The 15,167-nt window shown below is 47.7% G+C and overlaps 1 protein-coding gene across 6 annotated transcripts in view; it reads right to left on the bottom strand.

Moving 5' to 3' along the window:
- The window catches only part of nfixb (nuclear factor I/Xb), a 144,756-nt gene that overhangs the window by 115,031 nt on the left and 14,558 nt on the right, over window positions 1–15,167 (bottom strand). The window lies entirely within an intron of this gene.

Raw genomic sequence — 15,167 nt, 5'->3', positions numbered from 1 at the left:
CGCCATAGTGTTCCTGTGCCAGGGTTGCCAGGGTGGCCACACACTGGTCGCTCGCCACCAAGCTTGGTCGCCACAAGACCACCGTTAAAATGTGCTGCAAGGAAATCTGCCATAACCTCCCCTATCTGCCCCACCACGCAGGAGAGCTCCAACCAGACTCACATTTCAACCACAAACTGAAATCACCACAGACAACCACACTGAGAGGAAGACAGCCGGCTGGTAGTTACCATTTTGCACTCTCATCATAAATTTGGCACAGGGTTCAGAATGAAAAAAAAAAAAATCCCCCGCACCAATTTTTCACCCCCCTGTCTCCCCCGTACGGCCGAGCTGCTGCAGCCGGGGGTGGGGGCAGATTAGCAGATCACTAAACTTGGAGGTAAAAAAAGACAATTAGCAAAAGATGTTGAAATCTCCAGCTGCCCACAGTAAGCACTGGAACAAAGTTTAAAACAAAACAAGGTTCCCCCTAGATGTTGACAGAGGGGGGAAACAGACAGCGTGACACCGCAGTCAGCTCTCTGGTCAAATCTACCACGGAGAGACAAAACAACAAAATTGAAAAGACAGAAAAGCGTCTTGCAAGAATTAAAAAAAAAAAAAAAAATAGAAAGTGAAAATAGAAAACCTAGAAACCAAGTATTTCTGCTGGGAAAAAAAGTATAATAACTGGAATAGACGCACTCAAAATAAACACTTCTTTAACACTTTCCCAAAAAGAGAGAGAGAGAGAGAAACACCCCCCCCCCCCCCAAAAAAAAAAAAACCTCCTTGGCAGCGTAACTGGTATTGGTGTTTACTCAGATCTGGGGGCCTGCACAGAAATCAGCCCCACAGGCAGCAGGCAGGCAGGCAGGCAGAGCAGAGGGGAAAAACGAGAAGCCGAATCAATGTTGGACGAAGGAGTACGACCGCTGGCAGAGCCCAGCGCTGCTGCTTTTTTCCTCTTTTCTCTCCAACTCTCTCTCGCTTTCTCTCTCTCTCTTTCTTTCTCTGTGTGTCGCTCGCCGTCTCTCTTCCTCGCTGTGTTCTCTCTAACCATTGCTTGAGTCTTTGCCAACGCGCGTAGGGCCCACCTCTCTGGCAGCGAGACGCCTGTAGCCCAGCCAATGTGTTAGCTTCAAGAGCTGAAAGGGAGGGAGGAGATAATGGAGGGGGGGAGTCAGCGGAGAGAGAGAGGGACAGCGAGAGGGAATGGGTGAGGGAGGGGGAGAGGGCAGGGGAGGGAGAGGAAGGGAGCGTGTAGCCTTGTCCAACGGCGCATGTTTTGCCAAGCCGACAAGTTCCTGTCTGAGTTCGGGGGACACGGCTCTGTCCTGAACCAACACCCCTACCCTCATCCAGACTCCGTCTTTAGGATGAACCTACACCTCTACCCTCATCCAGACTCCGTCTTTAGGATGAACCTACACCCCTACCCTCATCCAGACTCCGTCTTTAGGATGAACCTACACCCCTACCCTCATCCAGACTCCGTCTTTAGGATGAACCTACACCCCTACCCTCATTCAGACTCCATCTCTAGGATGGCCGCCATTGCCTCATCCTACTAACCTCCACCACTCTGCCAAAGCCCCCCCCCCCCCCCCCCCCCCGCCCCCCACCCTCTGCTGCATCTCCCCACCCCCCTTCTCTCTTCCTCTACTTGCGTAATGCCACCCTTGGCACAGGATGGCAGAGGAGAAATACACAGCTCCACAATCCCACCAGACCCCACTGCGTGCGTGCGCGCACACACATACACACACACACACACACACACACACACACACACACACAACACACACACACACACATGCACACACACACACACACACACAGGCACAGGCACATGCACACGCACATACGACCCTCTCTCCACTGATGGCAGCTGCTCTTGGATTTACCATGGGAACAAAGGGGGAGAAGCCACCCCCCCACACCCCAACGAACACGCACGCACACACACACACACAAACATACACATACACACGACAGCCACACACACCAGAGCAGTGTTCAGGATGTTCTAACAGAGAACACACACCAGTGCTTCGTTCAGGATGTTCTGACATGCACACCAGAGACACGCGCGACATCTTAACCAGGGCGTAACGTTACTACAAGAGTCACAACATGAATCAACCAGGAGAGAGGCGAGGGGGTGGAAACACAGCGGACACCGTACGGCCATCGCTATGGACACCGCTACAATGCTCCCGAACGGCTGTCGCTACGTCAGCCTGAATCCGGTAGCGTCTCGACCGGAGTCCCACAACAGCCTGCCTCAGCACCGTAGCCTGCATGTGAATCAGAGTCAGAGTCAGAGTCAGAATCAGAGTCAGAATCGGAGTCAGAATCAGAATCAGAGTCAGAGTCAGAGTCAGAATCAGAATCAGAATCAGAGTCAGAGTCAGAGTCAGAGTCAGAGTCAGAATCAGAGTCAGAGTCAGAGTCAGAGTCAGAATCAGAATCAGAGTCAGAGTCAGAGTCAGAATCCGTTTATTGACATGCTTTCGGTCGCGGTGCATAGCATGGAGACAGCATTGGACAGGGAGCAGGGATGAAACAGGACAGTGCAAAGACGGGACAGTGCATAGGGCGAGTGCAAAAATGCTAGTGCAAAAAAGGATAAGCCAAGAAAAAGAACAATATACTGTACACAAAGTAGTCCAGTCAGTGTATATACAGTGAGTATACAGAGCGTAATGTAAAGTGAGTGAGTGTGTGTGTGTGTGTGTGTGTGTGTGTATGTGTGTGCAGCGTGATGTGTGCGTGCCAGGCCGTCTCTCTGCTGTGGATCGTGTCTCTCATTCATCTGTGTGCCGGCGCTGCAGCCAGGAGGCCCAGCGTTAGAAGGCTTCTCCGTCGACAGACAGACACCAGACAGAGCTGTGATTGTTTGTGATTAGACATGGACGGCAAGATCATCACATTAACACACACGTCCTCCTGGTCCAGATGCCTGGGGTTCAGGAGTTCCAGCCCCGGCTTACTACCGGCTTACCATCCACACACACACACACACACACATTCGCACGCGCATACACACACACACACATTCGCACGCGCACACACACACACACACACACACACACACACACACACTTTTACATGCACACACACACACACACACACACACACACACACAAACACACACAGTTCACCATGTATTTACTTAACTACAGCACAGATATAATCTAATCTCTGGTCACAGCATTGCTGTACCAAACAGCCAGGGTCTCTTCCACAGGCGTAATGTCTGCTGAGTCCCAGAGCCAGGATTTAGCCGTTAGAAGGATTTTGCCGTTAGCAGGATTTAGCCGTTAGCTTTGCAGTGTGCTGGCGTGTTCCCATCACCTGTCACCGGTCACAATACTGGGGACATATATCTCCCAGTTCATTTCCTGGCTTGCTTGGCTAGCTATTGTAGCTATTATAGGAACTATATAAACATCTATCAAAGGACACAGACAAAACTCTCATTGAGATAAAACGCAAATCTCTATTGAAATGTCTATATCTCTATTGAAATGTCTATAGAGTGTGTGAGTGTGTGTGTGTGTGTGTGCGTGTGTGTGTGTGTGTGTGTGTGAGCGTGTGTGAGTGTGTATGTTGCAAGTACGTGCAGAGGATGGTAAAGTCAGCACTGGCAAGGCAATATGACGAAAAGAGAGAAACTACTCCAGGCATAGGATACAGGGATACAGACGCCAAATCCTCACACATATCCCAAAAAATAGCATATAAATGTGTTAAGATGGACATGTAGCTAAACATATATTGTGTTACATGCCTTGTCAAGTCAGCCAAAGCAACCACTGATCTAAGAATCAAACCCATGTCAACTAAATACAGCACCCCCTTAATAGCCCCACACGGGTCTCATTTCAGACCAAGACGACATATTTGTTGCTCAGTGAGAAATGGTTTATTTTTTGTGGCTTAACTAGCTCATCACCAGAGTGTGGTCCCAAACCACCTTAGTTAACACACGCAAATGTGTTACTGCATGTCACATTTTGTTAGCTCTCTGTCTTACAAATATTCATGGTAATAACTTCCAGTAGAATGACTAACAGCTATTTGTTTAACCAAACAACTTGCTACAGTATGTTGCTTGAACCCAATAAACAACATTTGAGGTCCTGTAAGTAATTAATTAATTTGTTAGTAAGTAATTAATTAAGACCTTTTTTATAACCGCATCCTTGTGTTATAACATACAGCAGTTCCTGATGCAAGCTCCTCTAAACTGTGTATTGGTGCTCCATAAAGGTAACTCACTGAGCTTGGCCGACGTGTTGTGTTTTAGCGCTAATAGCTCTGCTGCTTGGCCACCACAGGCACTTTTTCCCTGACTATTGCTCCTGTAATATTGTCTGCATTTGTTCCACACATTGACGTGACGTCCTCACCGCCGGCCAAGCCCAGACAACTTGATTAAAAAGACAGGAAGGTCAGGAAGCCTTCCTGGCAGCTTGAGGCGCTAAGGTGGGACAGCAAGACAAAAAAAATCCCTGCACTCCTCTTCATAAAACCTGCAATCACCAGTGTATATGCCAGTGCATAATGGCATGCATTTAACTTGTTTGATAAAAAAAAAAAAAAAAAAGAGAACATACTGGGTTATTTTACACAGTGTACTCAACTTTAATATACAATGTAGGCTAACTGCAGCCTCCCTCTGCCCTAGATCATGCCACAGTCATTTCAGGCCGGTGCAGTAAGCTAAGCCTAAGGTTATAGCTTCGGCCAAAACAATTGACAATGCAGCCATTGTTGTCCTCGTGTGGCACTTCCACTATGAAGGCTGAACCAGAGAGCAGACATCTGCAGTCTGCCAGGAAGCCTATGGTAGAGCGCAAGCTGGAAAGACAGGTCTGCAGTCCCGCAAGCGCTTTGTCACCGTCACTGACATCCAGCTTCAATTAATAACAGCACAAGAAACCCAAACTGCCTACAAATACATTCAACTAAAACTTGGCAGACTAAAATATACTGAAATTCAAATAAGCTATTTGTGTCATGAATAGTAGCCTAGAGTCACACACACACACACACTGCAACAACCCGAAGAGCACACACACACACACCGCAACCTCCAGAAGAGCACACACACTCCGCAACAACCCAAAGAGCACACACACACACACACGCCGCAACCTCCAGAAGAGCACACACACACACACACACACACACACACACACACACCATGACCTCCAGAAGAGCACGCGCACAAACACACACACACACACACACCGATCTCCAGAAGAGCACACACACACACCACGACCATCAAAAGAGCGCACACAGGCCTGCATGTACGTAGTTCTGTTCCTTTGCTTTGAATTACGTCATATCCTTCATTTGCTGCAACTTGAAAATACTGAATTAACCTTAAAATTAAAATCCAAAAACATTGAAATAGCATCAAGGATGAATAACTAATTATTCAAATGTTGATGCAGAGGTAATTCTGATCTTTTTCCAAGCTATATTATTTTTAACATTCCTTTGACATATATAAACATATAGTTAGCCTACATTTACGTATTGTTCAATTAACTGTCTTGGCTTTGAGGCAGCGCTATTCTGCTGCCAGTTCTCATTAAAGTAAAAGATACATGAACAAAGGAAACATAACTATAAAGTGCATCATATCGACAATATAAACATGTTCAACTTTAACAGTTTAAACCTATAATGTAATTCTTTTATGGGTCCTTTATGTCTCTTTCTCAGCGCATGTAAATGAGTCGTCGCGCCTCGCCTGCCAAGCTCACATTCTCTGTCAGTGGCTGGTTTCCACTAGGAAAGAAGGACCGACCTCCGTAGGAACAGCCTGCTCTAAATACATGGACGAGCAGGGAAACTCACAGGCCCTTGGCTGGATTAGCTGTACTGTTGTGGAAAAAAGATAGGCCATGCTGAAATACAGTTGCCTCAATAGTTTAGTTCTCAAAATTGATTTGATATGTTTCATTGGTTCTGCCTAAATTGTTTAATACAGGCTGTGTACTTGATTGTACTCCTTAAAAAAATAAGTGAAAACAATGCCTATTCTATATAAAAGTCAGAAGACTGAGATTACACATCTTTAAAGGTAAATGTCACTTACAGTACATGGTTTTTCGTCTGTAGACTTCAGCATACGAGGTAATTTATATAAATAACTAAAATGTCGATTATATTAATATTTTTGACTGCTTTGATTTAGTTTCCCTAAACATCTATATATTTGTTGGGTATTGGTTTGAATCCTCTTAGTTTTAATCTCTTAATTTGAATTTGAATCAGAGCCCCATTTGTGACAGAACACAGATTGCATCTCAATAAATTTGTAACAAACATGCTGGTAAGAGTTTCATTCTACAAACAGCTCTGTAGAAAATCACAAACAATATTTGTACAGAGACATTATTGTGAAACGTGAAGTGGATTGATAATCAAGTCCTGTTGAACTTTAATGAGGCAAATCAATTACCTCTTAGAAGGACATTTTATACAATAATCCTTCTGGCAAAACATAATCATTCAAATTAAAACAAAACTACACAATGCTATTTTGAAAAACATTGTGGTATTCTAACTTTCTAAAACGTCAAAAAGAATGATAAAAGGCCTATTCAGTAAGTGGGATGTTCCTTAAGGAAGATTTAGATGTTATGAAGAACAAATCTTTCAAAAGTTAACGGACTCAATACAGTATACAGCCCTAGTGTCTGACCTGACACACTAGCTCATTCAACCAATCACATCACAGTCTACCCGAGAACCAATCAGATGTCTGTCTATTTGTTTATTAGTGAAACATTAGCTATGTGGGCCTACTGTCTGTCTGTGTCCTTCCCTGCCCAGCTGACCTCACCAGACAAAGCCATGCTAGACCAGGACTGTAGCCCAGACGCTCTTACAGCCGTGAGAGAGAGAGAGAGAGAGACCAGAGAGAGTGAAGTGTTGAGGGTTGAGAGAGACATAACAAAGGACTGACGCACACAACTTCAAAAGTGTAGACTCACGTTGGGTGCAGATACTCGAAGTTCAACAAAAAAGAAATAGATCCGCACCCCCGATTAACGTCATAATATTTGTTTTATTTCATGAAAGTGACGCGAGGGGTGAGAGAGACCGATAGAGAGTGGGGTGTTGAGGGGTGAGAGAGAGACCAGAGAGAGACCAGAGATAAACCAGAGAGAGACCGAGAAAGTGAGGTGTTGAGGGCTGAGAGAGAGACCAGCAGAGAGAGTGAGGTGTTGAGGGCTGAGAGAGAGACCAGCTGAGAGAGTGGGGTGTTGAGGGCTGAGAGAGAGACCAGCAGAGAGAGTGAGGTGTTGAGGGCTGAGAGAGAGACCAGCAGAGAGAGTGGGGTGTTGAGGGCTGAGAGAGAGACCAGCAGAGAGAGTGGGGTGTTGAGGGCTGAGAGAGAGACCAGCAGAGAGAGTGAGGTGTTGAGGGCTGAGAGAGAGACCAGCAGAGAGAGTGGGGTGTTGAGGGCTGAGAGAGAGACCAGCAGAGAGAGTGAGGTGTTGAGGGCTGAGAGAGAGACCAGCAGAGAGAGTGAGGTGTTGAGGGCTGAGAGAGAGACCAGCAGAGAGAGTGAGGTGTTGAGGACTGAGAGAGAGAGACTAACAGAGAGAGTGAGGTGTTGAGGGGTGCTGTTCCCTATGCTAATGGAATGATAATGATACACTGTATTCTATAGCAGGATACTGTAGCCTAAAGCAGGATTGATCTAATGAAGCCTAGGATTTATATACTGTAGTCTATAGCAGGGCTGATATACTGTAGCCTGTGATTGATATACTGTAGTTTATAGTAGGATTAATATACTGTAGCCTAGCATTGATTTGATTTTTTGTTGTATTGTTTGTTGTTTGTTTGTTGCTTTATATTATACTGTAGTCTATAGCAGGATTGATATACTATAGTCTGTAGCAGAATGTATATACTGTACCCTAGAATTGATATACTGTACCCTATAGCAGGATTGATACAGTATATTGTTCCCTAGGATGAATCCACTGTAGCCTATAGCAGGATCGCCACATAGATGAATGATTCCTATTGCAGTATGATTCCCATTGCAGACTTTGCAGGGGGAGCAGGTGTGTGTGTGTGACCTGACAGCCATGTTTTCTCATCAATAGACCCATCAACCTTCTCTCATCCACACATTGTTCCACTTTCAAGTTGCCATTCATTCATTCATTCATTGAGGACCACCACAGTGTCGGCTCCTTAGTGTGGTTTCTGCACGGTTAGCTGTGGGTTGGGGTTGGGGTTAGGTTAGGTTAGGGTAGGCTAGCTGTGGGCTGGGGTTGGGGTTAGGTTAGGGTAAGCTAGCTGTGGGTTGGGGTTGGGGTTAGGTTAGAGTAGGCTAGCTGTGGGTTGGGGTTGGGGTTAGGTTAGAGTAGGCTAGCTGTGGGTTGGGGTTGGGGTTGGGGTTAGGGTAGGCTAACTGTGGGCTGGGGTTAGGGTTAGGGTTAGACTGTAATCAGCCTTGTCATCATTTGTTTTAATCATTATGCCCAAAGAAATGAGGGGAGAGTGAGAATTAAGAGTTTTAAGGGGAGGAAAGTACAAACCAGCCCCACAGTCTCACTCTCCCTCTCTCTCCATGGCGAGCCAGGGATGCGTGGAGATCTTTGAAGCGCTGCGTCCGCGTTCGGTTGTAATTATCTCAGTTTACAAACCAGCGCGTTACTATGTGTGAAAAATCTGCAAGCAATTTGTGGTGGTTGTGTGCTAACGGGCCCGGGTGGGCCTGGGGAGTCATCTAGGGAGGAGGCATGCACGCCACATTCCTGCCCCGCAAAGGGGCTCCGCCACCCAGCCGCACCGCGGAGCAGTCTGGGGTCTGGAGCTGGAGCCTCGCCACCACAGCTACTACTGGAGCTTCTCACTGTCCACACACACACACACACACACACACACACACACACAAACACACACACACACACACACACACACACACACTGACATCTCGCTCTGACATCTCACTTTTCTCCTTCCCTCTCTCTCTCTCACACACTGAAGCAGACAGTTCTCCTTGGCGCTCTTATGGTGCAGTGTTAGATGTCGAGCTCTGCTCCTCGCAGCAGACAGACTCCCCCTTCCTGGAAAATTGATCTGCTGCTTTGAACATAGGAATAAAGATAAGGATCATTAACCAAATAACACCGATGCACGAGCGACTGTACTGCCACACTAACACAGCTCAGGTCCGGTGTGTCCCATAGACAACTGATTTTTATTTATAAATACAAAAATTCAAAATGAACCCCTTGAAGAGAAGTCACGTGACCTGACGCCATTTTGTTTTTTTGTGATCCTTCACACAGATGTTAGAAACTGAGGACGTGTTCCTGGAAGACAGACAGAGACCTGTGAGCGCATCAGAGGAAGAGAAAGGTTACTGTTCCCCAATATTCCCCCGCCTCAACACAATAGAAGGTGAAGCAAGCGCATGTTGACATCAAGAGAGATAGCGGTGGTGATATCCTGATGATGTCAGGGTGGTTCTGATAACTTGATGATGTCAGGGTGGTGAAGCGGTCGTCTCTGTCTGAGCAGAGAGGTCAGGGAGGACACAACGCCTGAGGATATCTGACACCAGTACGCGCACATCATATGTCCACCATATGGCCACACACACGCACGCACGCACACACACACACACGCACACATACACACGCACACACACACACACACACACGCACACGCACACACACACAAACACACACACACACACACATGTCTATAAAGAATGTGTTGTTGAACAGAGGAACCACCGCCCTGATCTGTGTGTGTGTGTGTGTGTGTGTGTGTGTGTGTGTGTGTGTGTGTGTGTGTGTGTGTGTGTGTGTGCGTGTGTCTGACTTTCCACACCAAAACAGTCCCCCTCACTCACGCAGGCACTGCGGCGCTCTCACACGGTTAGCAGCTGGAGGTTAGTGGCTGATGGCTAGCGGCTGGGGGTTAGCGGCTGAGGGTTAGCAGCTGCGGGTTAGCGGCTGGAGGGTTAGCGGCTAAGGGTTAGCAGCTGGGGGTTAGCGGCTCGGGGGTTAGTGGCTGAGGGTTAGCGGCTGAGGGTTAGCGGCTCGGGGGTTAGTGGCTGCGGGTTAGCAGCTGAGGGTTAGCGGCTGAGGTTTAGTGGCTGGGGGTTAGCGCTGAGGGGGTTAGCGCTGAGGGTTAGTGGCTGAGGGTTAGCACCTCGGGGGTTAACGGCTGAGGGTTAGCGCCTCGGGGGTTAGCGGCTGAGGGTTAGCGGCTGAGGGTTAGCATCTGAGGGTTAGTAGCTGGGCGTTAGCAGCTGAGGGTTAGCAGCTTGGGGGTTAGCTGCTGAGGGTTAGCGGCTGAGGTTTAGTAGCTGGGGGTTAGCAGCTGAGGGTTAGCGGCTGAGGTTTAGCGGTTGGGGGTTAGGGTTAGAGAGGCCACTGTCAACGGTGATGTGGTTGATGTCAGGCGGCGACTCCTCCATCATGACAGATCATATCTGTCTCCACCACCACCTGATCTACGCCAGGTCTTGCATGTGCACAGAACTACAGACACACACTGACAGAGCAGGGTCAGATGAACTACAGACACACACTGACAGAGCAGGGTCAGGGATGAGTCCAGGGCCAGGGAGCAGGGTTAGATGAGTCCAGGGCCAGAGCAGGGTTAGATGAGTCCAGGAATAATGAAACCCATGCTAAATAATCATCCCTGTCACTCTCTGTCTGCCACTATGACATCATCATCAGTGTGGATGGGACTATGGAAATGATGGGACGTCAGGACCCTTTCTGGTCAAAGTTAACTCGGCGTAAGTGTGTCTGTTTGGTGTGTGTGTGCGTGTGCGTGTGTTTTTTTTTACTGAAAGGTGGAGCTAAGATTGGTTGGGTGGGCATCCCTACTGTAGCAGTTTCTAATTGGCCGGGCATCCCTAGAGGTTTCTTGGCCATATGTCCGGTCTGGTGGTCTGTATTTGTGCCCAAGCTGTCCATGATCCTAAACAGGATATCAAGACATGTAGCAGACGCGGAGAACTGATCCTGGCATTGCTGGTACAACTACAGTAATGAGAGAACTGATCCTGATATTACTGGTACAGCTACAGTACTGAGAGAACTGATCCTGGTACTGCTGGTACAACTACAGTACTGAGAGAACTGATCCTGGTACTGCTGGTACAACTACAGTACTGAGAGAACTGATCCTGGTATTATTGTTACAATTACAGTACTGAGAACTGATCCTGATATTACTGATACAGCTACAGTACTGAGAGAACTGATCCTGGTACTGCTTGTACAACTACAGTACTGAAAAAACTGATCCTGTTACTGCTGGTACAATTACAGTACTGCGAGAACTGATCCTGGTATTATTGGTACAGCTACAGTACTGGGAGAATTGAATCTGGTATTACTGGTACAATAGCAGTACTGAGAGAACTGATCCTGTTACTGCTGGTACAGCTACAGTACTGAGAAAACTGATCCTGGTACTGCTGGTACAGCCACAGTACTGAGAGAACTGATCCTGTTACTGCTGGTACAGCTACAGTACTGAGAAAACTGATCCTGGTACTGCTGGTGCAGCTACAGTACTGAGTGGCAGCGAGAGGGTCACAGTCTGGCGCTGTTCCTTAACATTCTGATTGCGCAGGGACACGGGAGCGGAGGACAATCACAGGCCATGGAAAAACCCTCCTACGCAGGCGAAGGGGAAGGGGAAGGCACAGTACTCCAGCGGAGTGTTGAGCGCCTTGCAATCAGAGAACTAAAGGGGCCAATCTAGAACACAATCAGAGCAGAGATTTACCCTGCTCCACTGCCAACACACAGGCCCTCCTCTCCCAACAAGGGATGCTCTATTGACGAAATGCCCCCCCCCTCCCTCTCTCATTCTCTTTCTGTCTCTCTAACCCCCCCCCCCCTTCTCTCTCTCTCTCTCTCTCTCTCTCTCCAGTCTTCTCTCTACCAGTCGCGGGGCTCCATGCCAACCCTTTCCACTGCCGGGCACGCTGCCCTGCCCTTTATGCAAATGTTCTGCCGCCGTCCTAACTCACAACCCCCACTGTCCCAACCTCCCTGTCTGTCTGCTTGTCTGTGTGTGTGTGTGTGTGTGTGTGTGTGTGTGTGCGTGTGTGCGTACGTGCGTGTGTGCATGCATGTATGTGCATGTACAGTATGTGTGTGTGTGTGCGCGTACGTGCGTGTGTGTGCGTGCGTGCATGTTTGCCATTGTGCCTGGTGATCTACAGTCGCACTGTGCATGTGCACGTGTGCGTGCGCGTGCGTGCGTGTGTGTGTGTGCCATTAGGCCTGCTGATCTACAGTCACACTGCAGGCCTCTTAAGTAAGGCTGAATGCTGCAGTGAGCTTGTGAAGACAGGCTCCTGGACTGTATGCATCTGTAATAACCAGATAACAGCGAGGCGGGTGTGTGTGTGTGTGTGTGTGTGTGTGTGTGTGTGTGTGTGTGTGTGTGTGTGTGTGTGTGTGTGTGTGTGCGTGTGTGTGTATGCGTGTGTAACGTAACGGTAGAGGAGAGCGGAGGACAGTAGAGGGTTAACAGAGCAGTAGAGGAGGACAGACTGTCTGGAGGAAGAGCTCTCTTACTGTAGCCAACTAGTGCTTCCTCTGCAGTACGGAGCAGGGCCCGGGACGATACACACACACACACACACACACACACACACACACACATACATACACACACACACACACACACACACACACAAACGCACACACAAACAAACAGACACAAACACACACACAGGCACGCACACACACACACACACACACATACACACACACACACACACAGACACACACACACACATACACACACACAAACCCGTCTCCTCACATGCCCCGTTCATACCAGGACACAGGCTTCACTATACTTTGTAATCCAATTAGCAACATAAACCAACTGACCCAGAGAAGCTTTAACATGGAGCCGAACCTCCCTACACAACAGACAACTCACACACAGGAACCTCCCTACACAACAGACAACTCACACACAGGAACCTCCATACACAACAGACAACTCACACACAGGAACCTCCCTACACAACAGAGTAAACTCACACACAGGAACCTCCCTACACAACAGAGTAAACTCACACACTTCTGAACAGAACATGAATGAACGGTTAGAATCTGCTGCGCACAGTTCTGCACATGAGCAACTTCAGTCATCCTGACAGCCTACTGCCCAAACACACGCTAGTTCTTAGAGAGAGGCAGGTCTGGTGGTTGTAGTTTTTAGAGAGAGGCAGGTCTGGTGGTTGTAGTTCTTAGAGAGAGGCAGGTCTGGTGGTTGTAGTTTTTAGAGAGAGGCAGGTCTGGTGGTTGTAGTTCTTAGAGAGAGGCAGGTCTGGTGGTTGTAGTTCTAAGAGAGAGGCAGGTCTGGTGGTTGGTGGGGGGACAAAAGAACAGCAGCACAGCGATCACTGCAAGGCTTCACTGGTCATACCACACACACACACACACACACAGTGTGCCGGTGTCCATAAAGCAGTCATGAGAGCTGTATAGTGAGAAAGGTCAGCACATGGGCGATGGTCAGAAGGTCAGATATGAAATATCAGCGCAGCGTCATGCCATTAAAACCAGATTAGGTTAGATTAACAATCACAGATTAACAAACACAATATCAGATGATCATAAACCACAATGAAGAGATCAGGGACAGGGATAACACTACGCTTTTATGATCAGAACGAAACCATCTAACTAAACCCAAATCCTAGACCGATGACGAACAGTCTGCCTGTGTGTGTGTGTGTGTGTGTGTGTGTGTGTGTGTGTGTTTGGGTGTGCTGTGGTGAAAGGGGGGAAATGAACGAGTCCTCTTCTTAAGCCCCCAGATCAGAGCTCCTAACTATGGGATTTGGAGCTGCTGCCTTCTTCCCCTGGAGGAGTAATGAGGTTAGGGAGGACAACTGAGGCATTGTTTCAACAGTGGAGGGATTGTACCGCCACAGTCCCACCAGCGACATGCTTCCTGCACAAACAAAAATGTCAAACGGATTCTACTGGCTGGCCTCAGACTATCCTACTGGCTGGTTTCAGATAATCCTATTGGCTGGTTTCAGATTATCCTACTGGCTGGCCTCAGATGATCCTATTGGCTGGCTTCAGATGATCCTACTGGCTAGCTTCAGATAATCCTATTGGCTGGTTTCAGAGGATCCTACTGGCTGCTTTCAGATGGTCCTACAGGCTGGCTTCAGATGGTCCTACTGGCTGGCTTCAGATGATCCTATTGGCTGGCCTCAGATGATCCTATTGGCTGGCCTCAGGTGATCCTACGCTGTCGGCTTTGTAGGCTCGTCGTTGGTTCGTTCACTTTCCAAAGGAGCTAGAATCGTCTTTTGGCGCGGCAATGTTTTGGTATATAGTATCTAAGTATCCTACTGTATTATACGGTATAAATGGCAAATATTGGGTACTGTAGTACATTTAGAAAATATTCAGGCTGTTGTAGTTTTTAGACAGAGGGTCTGGTGCTTGTAGTTTTTAGAGAGAGGCTGGTGGTTGTAGTTTTTAGAGAGAGGCTGGGTTTCCCATAGATCCATTCTCTTGGCCACAACTTCCTAACTAGTATAATGTGGTTATGATGCATTCACATTCCTTCTAGTCCCTGGGGAAATATAATCTGCCTATATGATTAACTAACCCTAACCCTACTCTCTCATAGACTCAGTTCAGTTCAACACAAAGACTCTTTCTCTCATAGACTCAGTTCAGTTCAATCCACGTCCACCTGATTGATGGGGAGTAATCAAACAAATCATACTGGTAAAAAAAGGGAAGAATGATCTGGAACCATAGAAGCACATTTTCAACTGCTTTCTCCAGAGTCGGTCACTCTCTCTCCCTCTCTCAATAGCAATCTCTCTCACTATCTCAATGTCAACCTCTCTCTCCCCTCTCTCTCTCCCTTTCTTTTTTGCTCCGTCTCCATCACCCTCTCTCTACCTATCTCTGTCCCATCTCTCTCCCTCTTTCTCATTCTCTCTCTCTCTCTCTCTCTCTCTCTCCCTGTCATCCTCCTTATTTATATTTATTACCTAGTTCTCACTCCAGCGCGTGCTGTAACTTATGCTGCGTTCCATTTGTCTGGGAAGTGGTGAGGTGGGAGGTGGGAGAGACGGAGAACGTCACCCACGAGGTAAC

Source organism: Borostomias antarcticus, assembly GCF_949987555.1.
Source record: "Borostomias antarcticus genome assembly, chromosome: 5".
Taxonomy (NCBI): domain Eukaryota; kingdom Metazoa; phylum Chordata; class Actinopteri; order Stomiiformes; family Stomiidae; genus Borostomias; species Borostomias antarcticus.
The sequence above is the reverse complement of the archived record's forward strand: the minus strand, read 5'-3'. Positions and strand labels throughout refer to the sequence as shown.